Source organism: Hyposmocoma kahamanoa, unplaced genomic scaffold, assembly GCF_003589595.1.
Source record: "Hyposmocoma kahamanoa isolate Upper Pololo Valley unplaced genomic scaffold, ASM358959v1 88, whole genome shotgun sequence".
NCBI lineage: Eukaryota > Metazoa > Arthropoda > Insecta > Lepidoptera > Cosmopterigidae > Hyposmocoma > Hyposmocoma kahamanoa.
The window spans coordinates 3,141,307-3,154,115 of record NW_020654466.1 but is presented as its reverse complement, the minus strand read 5'-3'; the positions used below and the strand labels follow the sequence as shown (position 1 = coordinate 3,154,115).

At 36.5% G+C, this 12,809-nt stretch overlaps 1 long non-coding RNA gene across 1 annotated transcript; it reads right to left on the bottom strand.

Annotated features, from left to right (window-relative positions):
* Positions 1 to 7,696: 7,696 nt before the first annotated feature.
* On the bottom strand, positions 7,697 to 8,746 carry LOC113235754. Its single transcript, XR_003310889.1, has 2 exons — positions 8,501 to 8,746; positions 7,697 to 7,996 (listed from the first exon to the last, which is right to left on the bottom strand). It is a non-coding gene; the product is annotated as an uncharacterized LOC113235754 (long non-coding RNA).
* Positions 8,747 to 12,809: the final 4,063 nt, after the last annotated feature.

The window sequence follows — 12,809 nt, the reverse complement described above, 5'->3', positions numbered from 1 at the left end:
GCGAATGCGAATGCGAATGCGAATGCGAATGCGAATGCGAATGCGAAAGCGAATGTGAATATGAATATGGCAAATGGATACTGTGCAATAACATGTCAACCAACTTGATCATATTTTAGCAAAAATGGCACTCAAAGATAGTATTCATCAGTAGAACTCATTTAAACGACGAAAATAGAAAAAAAAAACAAAAGAATACCAAGGCACTTTAGTAGTAGTCAAAATTTTCATTCTTCGAAACAGGCTAGGTGTGTTAGCCATATCTGCTACATCTTAGATTTAATAGAAAGAAACCTCTTTTTTGTACAGTAGGCTGCATGAGTTTTTCTTTTGCCTGTTTACATAGTGCATTATTAGTGCACTTTTGCAGATTTGAAAGTTTAGAACAACAGATATTAGAGGATTTTCATACTTTGCAGGCCTTGGCCGGGAAGAAGTCGTATGGTCCGTAAACGACAAAGTTTCCACGTTCGTTTTTCGATAGTTCCATCCAGCAATCATTTCCGAGCATGTGGTATAATTGCAGCCTAACGTGACTATAATGTCCCAAATAAAATACTCGGGTTTTTTCTCATTATCGACCATAGCTGTAAAAAAGGCTCGAGAATTTTATTTGGGGCATTATAGTAAGGTAGCCTGCATGCAATCATACTACTTACGTGCTAGTGTGATGTAAAACATTGTATGCTTCACGGCCGATTTATGAGTTACGAACCTCGACTCCGAAAGCCAGTCTTCGATTTCGGACTTCTAATAGAGTTTAGTTGGTAATTCCTTATGTATTATTGTATCAATTATCGGGGTCTCAACGTTTAAAGTAAGTTTTACAAACTGAATGGCTGTACAAGATATTTCAACTTCAACGTTAGGTAGTTTGCATTTCGAATTGGCGGTCAATCTCCTAATCTAATACGTATTGTAACGAAATTATGCTAGTAGAATACCTAAGTCACCGTATTGGCTACTATTAATTTGGAATTGATCTTCAGATTATGCAATGGGAACGAAGATCTGGTTACTGATTACGCCTGGATGGCAACCAACCACAAATAGATGATGGTGTTGGACTCTCTGTAGTAGAACTACGAACAACAATAAAGAAGGAAATCTGACCCAATTAACTATAAAATCAACGAAGAGCCGTTCATTGACTAGTATAATTTTACGTTTAAGTTTATGCCTGGTTATCAAAATATTTTCGTATATTTTTAGAAATCAGAAATAAAGAAATCTTAAACAATGTATTTTAGAATAAATACAAGAACGTAACGGAATTGCCTCTGTTCGACCATACATTAGGTAACGTTGTTGTTTAAACACGATTGAATGTTTATCTACCTAAAGTATTGGTTATTTTATAAGACACACATAAAACATTAACGCTAGAAAATACCTAATCAAATAATCAATTAAACAATAATGACATACATTAAAAAATAAAACACAATGTGAAAAAAATATTTAGGCAAAATTGTAATGACAGTGAAAGTTAGCAAAGGAACGTTTTGACAAGAGGTCTCTGGTCAATGTCACTTTGAGGTTGAGAACAGAGAACAGTGTGACCATTTGTGGCAGATTTCTGCCATGTTGACAGGTTTCATTTTTATTCACTTTCATTGCGGCAGAACATGTTAACGTTGTATTAAATGTGGCAGAGTTTGGCAAATTTGGGAATATTCATGAAGTTCTTTATTCTTTCTGAGAGAAAAACTGAAAACTTGTTGAAAAACAAACATCCGAAACGAAATACAGGACAAGGTAATAAGCATAACCTATATCAACTTTTTATAAAGTCGTGCTTCTACAGGATGTGCTCAATTAGCTTTTTATTGATAGGGCTCTTTAATGCACGTCGTCAAAAACACTAGGTCACAAAATACACGGGATGTCGCCATCCTTCTTTGTAAAATGTTGCTGGCAGCGCTTGCTTTTAGAACGAAAAAAGACACAACTAACATTTTTATCAAAATTGAGTTATACACATTTTCGAAACAAAGAAAAAAGGGCCAAACCACATAATTATTTATAAAAATCTATCTTAATAATTGTTGGATTTAGGTACCGTAAGTGTAAAACTGACACTTTATAATTTCTACTTTATAAAGTCATATTTGACGTTTGTTAACACGAAAACATTAATATCAAAAGATTTTACTTAGTTATATACGGAACTATGCTTTTGTTACGTAGTTCAATTACAATAATTAATTCAAAAATAACACGAAAAAAAACAACTGACTATAATTATGCCCCTTTAGTCTAGTCAAGTACTAAACAAGTCACATTTAAGTTAGCAGTAATTATATTTTTATAGAGAGAATTTTCAGTTTTTTTTTTTAAATTGGCTAATTTAAATATAATTATAACTTTTTTCACAATATTAAGTGACGGGATGAAAAAGTCGCGCGCCTAAAGGTAAGCTACACGCCTGTTCATAACAGTTGCAGTGCCACTCAGAGCTTTAAATCGGAAAGCTATGCCTGTAATTTCATCGGAAACCAGGCCCGAAACGCAGTAATGCTCACATTACTGCTTGGCAGGAGAAATAGATAAGGCGGCAGTTCCCTGGACGAACTCTTTTACAAGGAGCTAATAGAGCGACTTAAATAGATTAGAAAGATTTCTCCGTGCTTGCTTTAGTGTCTGTATTTTTATTGTTTTATATACTATAACTACATTGACTTGCAAAGTCAATGCATAACTAAGATAAATAAAAAAAACCATAACCCAGTTTTAAAATATTGAAATTGTTTAACGATATTTCAGCTATGCAACGTTAGAATAGAATAGAATAGAATAGAAATTGTTTATTCACGAAAACAACACAGTACACATATATTTAAATTGTACGATACATAACATAAGACGGAAAGAAAGACTAAAGCATAACATTTAAATATTACACGTGCACATATTACACAAATAAGAAATATTAATATTGTAACAAATAAACAAGTAACAAGCCATAAAAAGTGCGTGCTGTGCTGTTACGGAATCCGTCATCCACTCAGCTTGGTGTCGTCTCACTGGAAGTGCTACGACGCTGATTTTCAGTGGATCCGTTAGGGTAAGTTCCGATTAGCCAAACGCGTCAACTAATTTTAACTATTTTTAAAAGATAATTTTCTGACATATATATATATATATTTCTATTTAAAACGGATATTTGACCATTTGTCACTAAGCGACGTTTAAGTAAGTGGACGGCACTTCTGACGTAAGTCGTCAAAGCCTGTAATTTCTAGTTATACTCTTTCCTTCTAGTTCTATCATTTATTCCTCACGTACTTTTATTCTACATACTGGTTCTTTCTTTCATCTATTCCCATTCATACTTTTTACAGGTGTGACAACCAGCCTACCGATCTCTGTATTGGGTTTAAATGGTTTTTTTGCCATCTTGTCAGAACCTTTATTTTTCTTAAGGTCATGGTTTCTAAACGGGTTCAAATTGGGCTTAAAGTTTAAAACTTCGAACGTTTCGTTTACAATACGTTACGTATTAGATCAAGGTACGTTTTCCGTAACACAGGTCTTTGAACCTAGCTAGAAGCCAGGGCCCCATAATAAAACTTATCTGTTTAAATAAACAATTTCTTATTATTATATTTATTTTAGATTCTTGTCTCTCCCTAGGCCTAAAAGATTTTGAATTTCTAAATGGGAGAGGCGGTATTCCCTGGCAATGACACAGGCGACCGGGCTTAGGGACTTAGGTTGAAGAATGGGCGTACAATACGTGCCGTATCAAGCAGGACACGTTGTGCTGGAAGCCACAATCCTAAGTTTTTCTTTTAAGGAACCGTTTTTGACGTGCAATTTCCATCACGATTTTTTCTTCACCCTAAGCGAGAGGTGGTGTTCTAAACATTTACAAACGTACGTTCCTTAATTTAGCTCTCAATTTAGAAGATATAATTTTAAAGCTATATTATTTAACCGAGTTTTGAACCTGTCTAATTTTAAAGCTATATTATTGAACAGGAAAACCATGGCTTTTGGTATTAGTTTCTAGAGTATTTTACTGAATGTCAAAGATATTGATCATTTCATATCCAAAATATAATAGAATTTCCTTTGTTGTCCTTTCAAATACTGGGACTTTAACGCGTATTACACTTTCACCCAACACCCAATTTCTAGGACCCTGCTTCAAGAATGGGCTTGACCCCTAGTTAATGAGCCGCTTATTATATCACTCTGCCAACCAGGCAATTACTCATTCTGAATGCGAACATCGGAAGCGTTGTACGTGTTACTATCACGGCGTCGTTGAAATTTGTATTCGTTGTTGTTATTTTTCATTTAAAGTTTAGGTAAAATATCGAGTTCTTAGGTTTTCGCGATTGTTACACATAGGAAATGAAACTATTTTTCCGGATTTAAATCGCGTATATTTGTTTTTTCTTTATTTTTTTAAAAAAGGTTTGTTTGAGAAAACAAATATACGCGATGTAAATCCGGAAAAATAGTTTAATTTTAGGTAAAATGTCAAAGTCCTCGGCCAGTACATCCTTCTTCGTATAATTTTTGTAATTTTTCCTCCACGAATAGGACATGTCTATATGTAAATGTCTATCAGGTACAACAAAACTTAACTGCAATGGCGATAGCAAGACAAAATGGCTGCGCGAACCAGAGGAACTAAACTACACGACTGCTCTCCGCTTTCGTCTTTCGTCGACAGAGCTCCTTAACTTTTTTTATAATATTAAGTGACGGGACGAACAAGTCGTGCGCCTGTTGGTACAAGCCTATCCTTGCCTATGCGTGCCTTGAAATTGAGTAGTGTAATAGACGCTTTTGGATGATATTGAATTCATGTGCTTGGGTCTGAAATGAAACAAAGAATGAACACTGTTATCCCACGGATTTAGAATTCGACTCCATTCTGCTTAACATTGTTACTCATCTATAATACCTAATTTTTGCTACGCTTAGAAAGTGGGTTGTCGTAGTACACCTGCAATCCAATTTAGGAGATAGATTGTGGAACATTGACATTTAAGCTTGATAACTGCAAAGGTACTGGTTGAGGGAAAAACTTCATAAGTCTTTCACGGGTGTCGCTAACGGCGATAAAAGCAGAAAAAACCCAATAAAAAGTATAACGTGCTTTAAGGACTGCACACGAAACTGGAACGAAAGAAGTTGCGTAGTCTCGTGTAGTTTTGTAGGCTAAGAACATTTTAGGTTGCAGAGCCAGCGGAGTAAGAAGTATATCGTCATCTCCTTCTTGTCCGTATTGCATAGTTTTGGATTGGCTTAGTACGTCTTCTTCAATACATCTCTGTCAATTTTATTTATTGTAAATATGTTTACACGGCATTACAGTTCCATAACCAACGCGCCGTGAAACCAAACTAATTAAAAAATAACAATAAAAATTTATAAAAAACCAAAGACTGAAATAATAAATTAAACTATAGCACTATACTTGACTCACTATCATCCATCGCTTCACAAAATCTCAGGCATTCACAACACACAGCCGCCCATCGCCATGCAAACAGATCACACTCCGGTGCTGATGCCAAGAGTTGATTGAGCATTGCGAGGGCACGGAGCAGTCGTGAGTTCCTGCGCGGTACGGTACGCACCGGTGGGACTGTGAATAGTTCACGACGTCGCGCCCTTAAAACTATTTTAGGAATGTCTGGGATAAAGAGCCTTACAAGCTGTCCCACTAGCTCAGGACAGTCCGATTCGCCGCGTAATACCTGAGAAACAGATTCCAGCAGGTTGTTGTTCCGCCTCACCTCAAGGGAATTATACTGAAGAGTCCCCAGTAAATACTTTGTCGGATACAAAAATGGATAATAGCCGTACATTTTTGTAGAAAAATCTAAGGAAAGCTTTTTGAATCTTTTCTATCAATCGTCGCCTCGTTTCATGTTACATGTCAGAATATGACGTAAAGGGGAGACGTTGAGCAAAACTCCCTCGTCACTAATTGTCTCAGAAAATATTTGATAATTGATCCCTAGGTTCTTCGTTTTTAATTCTTTAAGCCCGCGGTGAATTATAACGTCAAAGCAGTTAAATTTAGAGCCAATGGGTCTGTAAGTGCCATCGAATATATAACAAGAAATAGAGACGAAATGTCATTTAATTTGTCTGAAAACTATTCTGCCAAATCATTACGATGACAACTGCTCTCTGATTGGCCAGCCCGAATTCGAAACAATTAATGAGTGTTGTCAATTGTTTCACTTCAAATTGACCAATTTTGGAATATACGGAGACAAACACATGTCAGTTGTTGGAGCTGTATTATTTCAACTTTCTAATTTGTGATTTCAGCGCAAACGAGAGTTGATATTTAAAAGTGATACAAGGCCCATTTGCCTGATGAGTTGCTAGGTATGAATGTCCCTTATTTCGTGTCTATTTCTGGTTATATACTCGATGGTAAGTGCACATCATAACCGGCGACTTGTCAAACTTCTTCCCTGCCGAAAAACTTACAACTTCATTTAGTGTTACCCGCTCTAAAATAATAATAACTGCAGTCGTTGATTTAGCGAATAAACCAACTACTCTATATTTTTGTAATCAGTAATCAACTATTTTAGTAACGCGCCGTTATGTACGTCTTTCTCATTATCCAACACATTATTTTCTTATGCTATTAAGGGCGTCAACATCTATAAATATGCGACTGTACTTCAGCTGGTGATGGTAATTGTAATAACACACGCTGATATAGGAATTCCTCGCATGACGACAAGAAACCCCTTTGGAAAATGGAAATTCCTCAGCCATGTGCACAAATCTCTTTAAAAGTGTTCCGTGATGAAGTAGCGAACATGAGCTAGAATTTATAATGGGTCCTCACGACGAGAGCGTTTACGTTTTCAAGAAGTAATGTTGTGGGCCGCGCGCAGTTTGAGTGATATATGTACATAAGTATGTCACCCATTACGGTCTTTCTTTCTTATATATGGAAAATTACAGACATCATGTTTTTATATAAGTTAAATAAATAAATAAATAAATAAATAAATAAATAACGCACACACTCAACATAGCCCCGCACTAGGGAAACCCTGTGTCGCGGGTGCCATGGACACACACATAGACAACCACAAATTACACCCAAACTCACGAGAGAAATAATTGTAGGCCATACAACTATTTCTCCCGGCCCGGGAATCGAACCTGGGACCTCTGCGTGGCAGTCCGGCATGGTAACCGTTAGGCCACAGAGGCAGTTAATCAATGGTCACATTGATTCGTCGGATATTTAAGAGCATGTCAAGTTTTCTCTCCCTCGGATAGGTAGCTGATTACAACCTTTGCTCTGCCTGCATGTAAGACAAGATTTGGTCATCATTCACCTCTCTATAGAATGTGTAGTGACTATAATTGTATTCGAAATGTTTTCTATATTTTCGGTGGTTCTTTGTCTTCAGCCAAACGGTGTATATGTAAAACTTAATAAAAAAAGTAAGTTATCAACATTGACTTACAATTATATGGACGTCGGGTCCGCGCTAAAAAGTATCCGAACTTATAGGGCGTTAAAATCGTATACAGAGCGTCATTCACGCTTTAGTCTTCGTTTGTTCGACTGACAGCGAAGCAAGCAAAATTAGACAGTACTGCGATGACATTACAATTTAAATTCAACGTTTTAGCTTGTAACCTGGGTTCCCTACCTTTCCCTAATAAGGGTGAAAATAAAAGAAGGTAGGGCGGTTAACTGATTTAATTAAAAAGAGAAATGAATCCCAGGGTACATAAAAATTTATGAATACGTGGGCTCCGGCCTAAAGGTACGGATCGTTAGCACTCCCGGGGTTATGCACTCCCCTGGGTAAAGGCCGGCTGGAATGTAGATAGCCGGCGCCTTGTCGTGTCGGAGACGGAAGATGTTGAAGGAGGACTCCGACGGGAAGTGAACCCGGAACTGCGGCTGCCAGGCACGACGCGCGTCGCTTGAAGTTGGTGTTTGCCACGTAGTGGCCGAGGGTTTTAAACCCTAACGGAGTTCCTGTAACATGTTACAGTGCGGGTATACTGCGCTGCTGTGCACGCGCCCGTTTCGATTCCGTCCCGGCAGCTTAAGGAATGCTTTACCCAATGAGGGAAGGCTTACGTATTAATCCTGCTGCCGGGAGAAAATCACAACGGAATTTAAAATGAAAAATAACAAAGGTTAAGTACTTGTGGGTAGGCAGAAGGCACCCACAAGCAAGAACAAAGCTAAATAAAACGAAATAAATACAATTGTGAAATGACACGTTGACTAAAAGGAAAGTTTAAAAGGTCAAGTCACGTAAAACCGCGTGGCATCGCATGTGCCTTCGTTAATTACGCGGATTCATCAAAATTAAATAACTGGCTGCTGGATTGTTGCTGCCAGCCGTAAGGGAACGTATTTGTTTGACCTAATGATGTACAGGAACCGCGTAATTAACGAATGCACATTCCGCGACCGCCATTTTACAAAAATAGCGAATTACGAAAATAAGTGGTGTGGTATTGGAATACTCACCCGAATACGGGAACTTCTTATACTCACAAATTGTTAATTTCAAAAGCAATTGTCGTAGTTGCCGAAATGCGGATTTATATTTGCAAATTAAGTAATTAGGAGCGCGCGTAGGCGATGCCGGCTCGTGAGAAATGTGTGCGCGGGCGCCGTCGCAACTCCTTTTATATGCGAGCCGCAGAGAATCCACGCGTTCGCATTAGCACTCGTTAACCGATTATGTAAAAAAAGAGGTATGTAACGTTTTTCGTTACAAGCTTTTTCATATTCCTTTACATGTCACTACGTTTAAATAGGTTGACTTGGGACATTTTTTTCGTAGTTTTTGTATTAGACCCGTCGTCCATTTATTTTTAAGTCAATGGTTATCAAAAACTTATTTGTATTTCTTTTTGTTTTTAAATATCTAAGTTACATTCTTCATTTGTTTTTTTATTTAATTTATAAACAGAAATTGGGCTATCCGAGTCCAAATTAGTTCGTAAGGAGATTTACGTGAAAATTATACGCATGTTGTGCTTACATCTAGTAGGTTCCATTATATTCGAATTGTATTTAAGCATATCTAATTAAGACTGATAACTATGTAACCAGTTTTGTAAGCCAAATAAAAAAAAGTATGATGATATAGTATATCTGTAATTTTCATTTAAAAAAATAAATATTTATTCCCAGAGTTATTAGTTTTTCCACTTTATTTTGTTTAATTTTTTTATTTTACATTTTTAGCGAAACTAACAGCTAGGTATATAACTAGTTACAGATGTAAATATAGATGGCCGATTACAAGTTTCCACAGATAAGCTAATAGTTAAATTTTACGTTAGAACTGTACACAAACACTGAGAAGAAAAAAAAAAGGAAAAAGAATCGAAAAGAGAGATTCTAACTTGAATTAACCTTTTATGCAAAAGAATGAAAAAACTGATTACAGAGTTACAATCGCTTAAGTTGGTCCGGTGAAGTATTAAAAAAGTCAATATCGTGCTGCCTCGCCACTCTGTTATAGCACTCACTTGTTCTAACGAAGTAGGAATTTCGTCTATAGTTTACTGTCGATAAAGGAACATGTAGTACGCTAGGATGTCGAAATGAAGCCACTGGAACACGTAAACCAATGTTACTGAGAAGTTCAGGACAGTCGACCAAGTAGTGTAAGTTCTATTTAAAGCGGGCCACCGGAGGAGAAGCGAGAAAAACTATTTTACTAGATGAAATGGTTTAGGTGTGAAAGGGTTGTAACCCTAACTAGCCGTGAACAGGTTCACGGCAATGAAATGGGAAACTTCCGGTCCACAAAATTTATTAGCCGCTCACGCGATGCGCTCCTCCTACCGCAAAATGGCGGCTATTTGGTTTCGCAAATTAGAAAAGCATTCAGTTTAAATACAAGTTTTTATAAATAAAAATTATTATTGTGCACTGCTAAATAAATTCCCTCCGTACTACCAACAAAAACATCTCAAATAAAATGCAGTAATACACCGCAAATCCTGCACTTAAAAAGCACTAATGAAATTTTTGGTGTACTTGGGTAAATATGATAATATTCCGTTTCAGTGGTTCTAACGTTTACCATGAAATTACTCCTTAAAGTATAGTTTATAAATATTTATATTCAGGGTAAACTTAAAAAACGCTACTTACGGTATGTTTTCAATAAATAAACACCGAAATCACCAGCCCAAACAATAACACACACGATTGTCGTGACGTATTTTTGAAGTTGTTTATTTTTTTTAAATGACAGACCCAGGCATTAAAAACTTTATGGTTTGCTAGAGTAGTTACCTAAATAGCAATTAATATTAGTTCTTTCGCCTGTTATAACTTCGATATCCGATAAATCGGTATACAATCATCACCGGCACCTCTAGGTGTGGTTGCGTCTACGGCTGCATGTATCGCGTGAGCGGTTAAAGAAGTAAAGTTTAAAGAAAGGCCCTAAATGGGCCGAGAAACAGAATTACAGATATAGATACATGAAGGGTGTAGACTTATAAATTATTACACATGATTAGCTTATTAACAACTCTGACTGTTGTGGCGGTCGAGCTGGGAGTGACCGTGGTACGAAAACAAAATGAGAAAGTGAAGGAAGATGGAACAATTCAAATTTAAAATTTAAATACAAGTAAAATAAAAAAAATGATAAGATACAAGAGGATGAGATGACGGTGTAAGGAGGTCACACCGTCACAGGTGTTTACTATTAAATAGCTTATGATACACCTGAGGATATTTAAAGAACATAGGATGTACTTCATCGGATCATATAAAACCCTGCAAAAGGGGTAAAATAAAAGCTTAAAACAAATTATATTAGAGTCTATACTACCTTAGCTCGAATTCAAACTTTTCCTGTACTAACATTGACTTACAAATAAATGGACGACGGGTCTAATACAAAAACCACGAAAAAAATGTCCCAAGTCAACCTATTTAAACGTAGTGACATGTAAAGGAATATGAAAAAGCTAAAACGTTGAATTTAAATTGTAATGTCATCGCAATACTGTCTAATTTTGCTTGCTTCGCTGTCAGTCGAACAAACGAAGACTAGAGCGTGAATGACGCTCTGTATACGATTTTAACGCCCTATAAGTTCGGACACTTTTTAGCGCGGACCCGACGTCCATATAATTGTAAGTCAATGCTTAAAACAAATTAAATAAGAGTCTATACTACCTTAGCTCGAATTCAAACTTTTCCTGTACTAATATGCAGTTCATTTTGCTTGGGTCGAGGCACACTGGCTTTATTTCAGAGTTAATTTTTTTACTAACGAAATTAAAGATATTTGAAAAACCTGTGCCGTATACTATACGTGTTCTATTTAGTTCAGTCTATATATAAAAAAAAATCACTGGTATTTCCAAAGTACGTAATAAATACAGTGGTTTTCTTGTAAAATTTCGAGGTAAGTTTTGTGTTTTTTTCTATCGTGGAAATTCTTAGGAATCGTGTTTTCACACCATATAGTAAAAATTTGGAAAAAATATACACTGTATTTTTTCCAAAGTCATTGATTCAATGCTCGCTGTTGTGCGGAATCAACCAAAGCCATTTGTGGTAGTATGGTCTCTTACGAATAACTTTTAACTACATATAACTCTTACGAATATGTTACATGCCGGACTGCCACACAGAGGTCCTAGGATCGATTTCCGGGCCGGGAGAAATATTTGTATGGCCTACATTTATTTCTCTCGTGAGTTTGGGTGTAATTTGTGATTGTCTATGTGTGTGTCCATGGCACCCGCGACATAGGGTTTTCCCTAGTGCTATGTTGAGTGTGTACGTTATTATAATTATTATTACGAATAATGTAACTAACTTAGCATATCATTTTATATAGATATATTTCTTTTTAAGTGCTACAGAGAACCTAAAAAATATATAATGTTAGTTAACAAAACGCAAGATCTACCGAAAATTTTCGCAACGTTGTCACAATAGAACACCCCTTTTGATAACATTATTTTTATCATTTGCAAATGTTGCTCAACGCTGATGACTTGTCCTTAGTGAGTGAACTATTAAATAATGGATTTCATAAAAGCAGCCTCAACAACATAACTACTATGAACTAATACAATGAAACAGTCGTATTGTTCATATGAAACTTTTATGTCTTTGATCAAGGGAGCATAAAACTTGCAAAGGTCACTCATTAGTGAATTCTCTAATGACATACGGTCGTGTCACTTCTCGTCACTTGACGACAAAAATATACACATGTGAAGCCATAGGATGAATAAGTCATACGCATGGTGGTGAGCTATGTGGCTCGAATTTTGTGTGAATTGAACGCAGCCATTTTGGGGTCCCGGAGTAACAAATTGATTTACTTCCATTTATATCTTTTCCTTTCCATGTATGCTAATAAAAATGAAAGTAACCTAATATGTTAGGATAGGTACGTACTTATCCTAACAAATTAATTTAGCTACATAGCTGTCTTAATAAAAATGGAAGTAAATCATTTGTTAAACCGCGACCCCAAAATGACGTCTTAAAATGGCTGCTTTTAATTGTTATATATATTTTTATAACACCAAGAGACGGGGCGAACAAGTCGTGCGCCTAATGGTAAGTGAGACGCCTATCGATATCAGTAGCAGAGCCACTCAGAGCTTTAAATCGCAAAGATGTTAGGGGCAATGCCACTGCGCCAGTCACCATGAAACATAAGTTGATAATTCCCATGAGGCTGTGAAATCACCAGCGCCCTTCCCCTTCAAAACCGTAAAGCGCAATAATTTTCACATTACTGCTTGGCGGCAGAAATAGGTAAGATGGCAGTATTTCC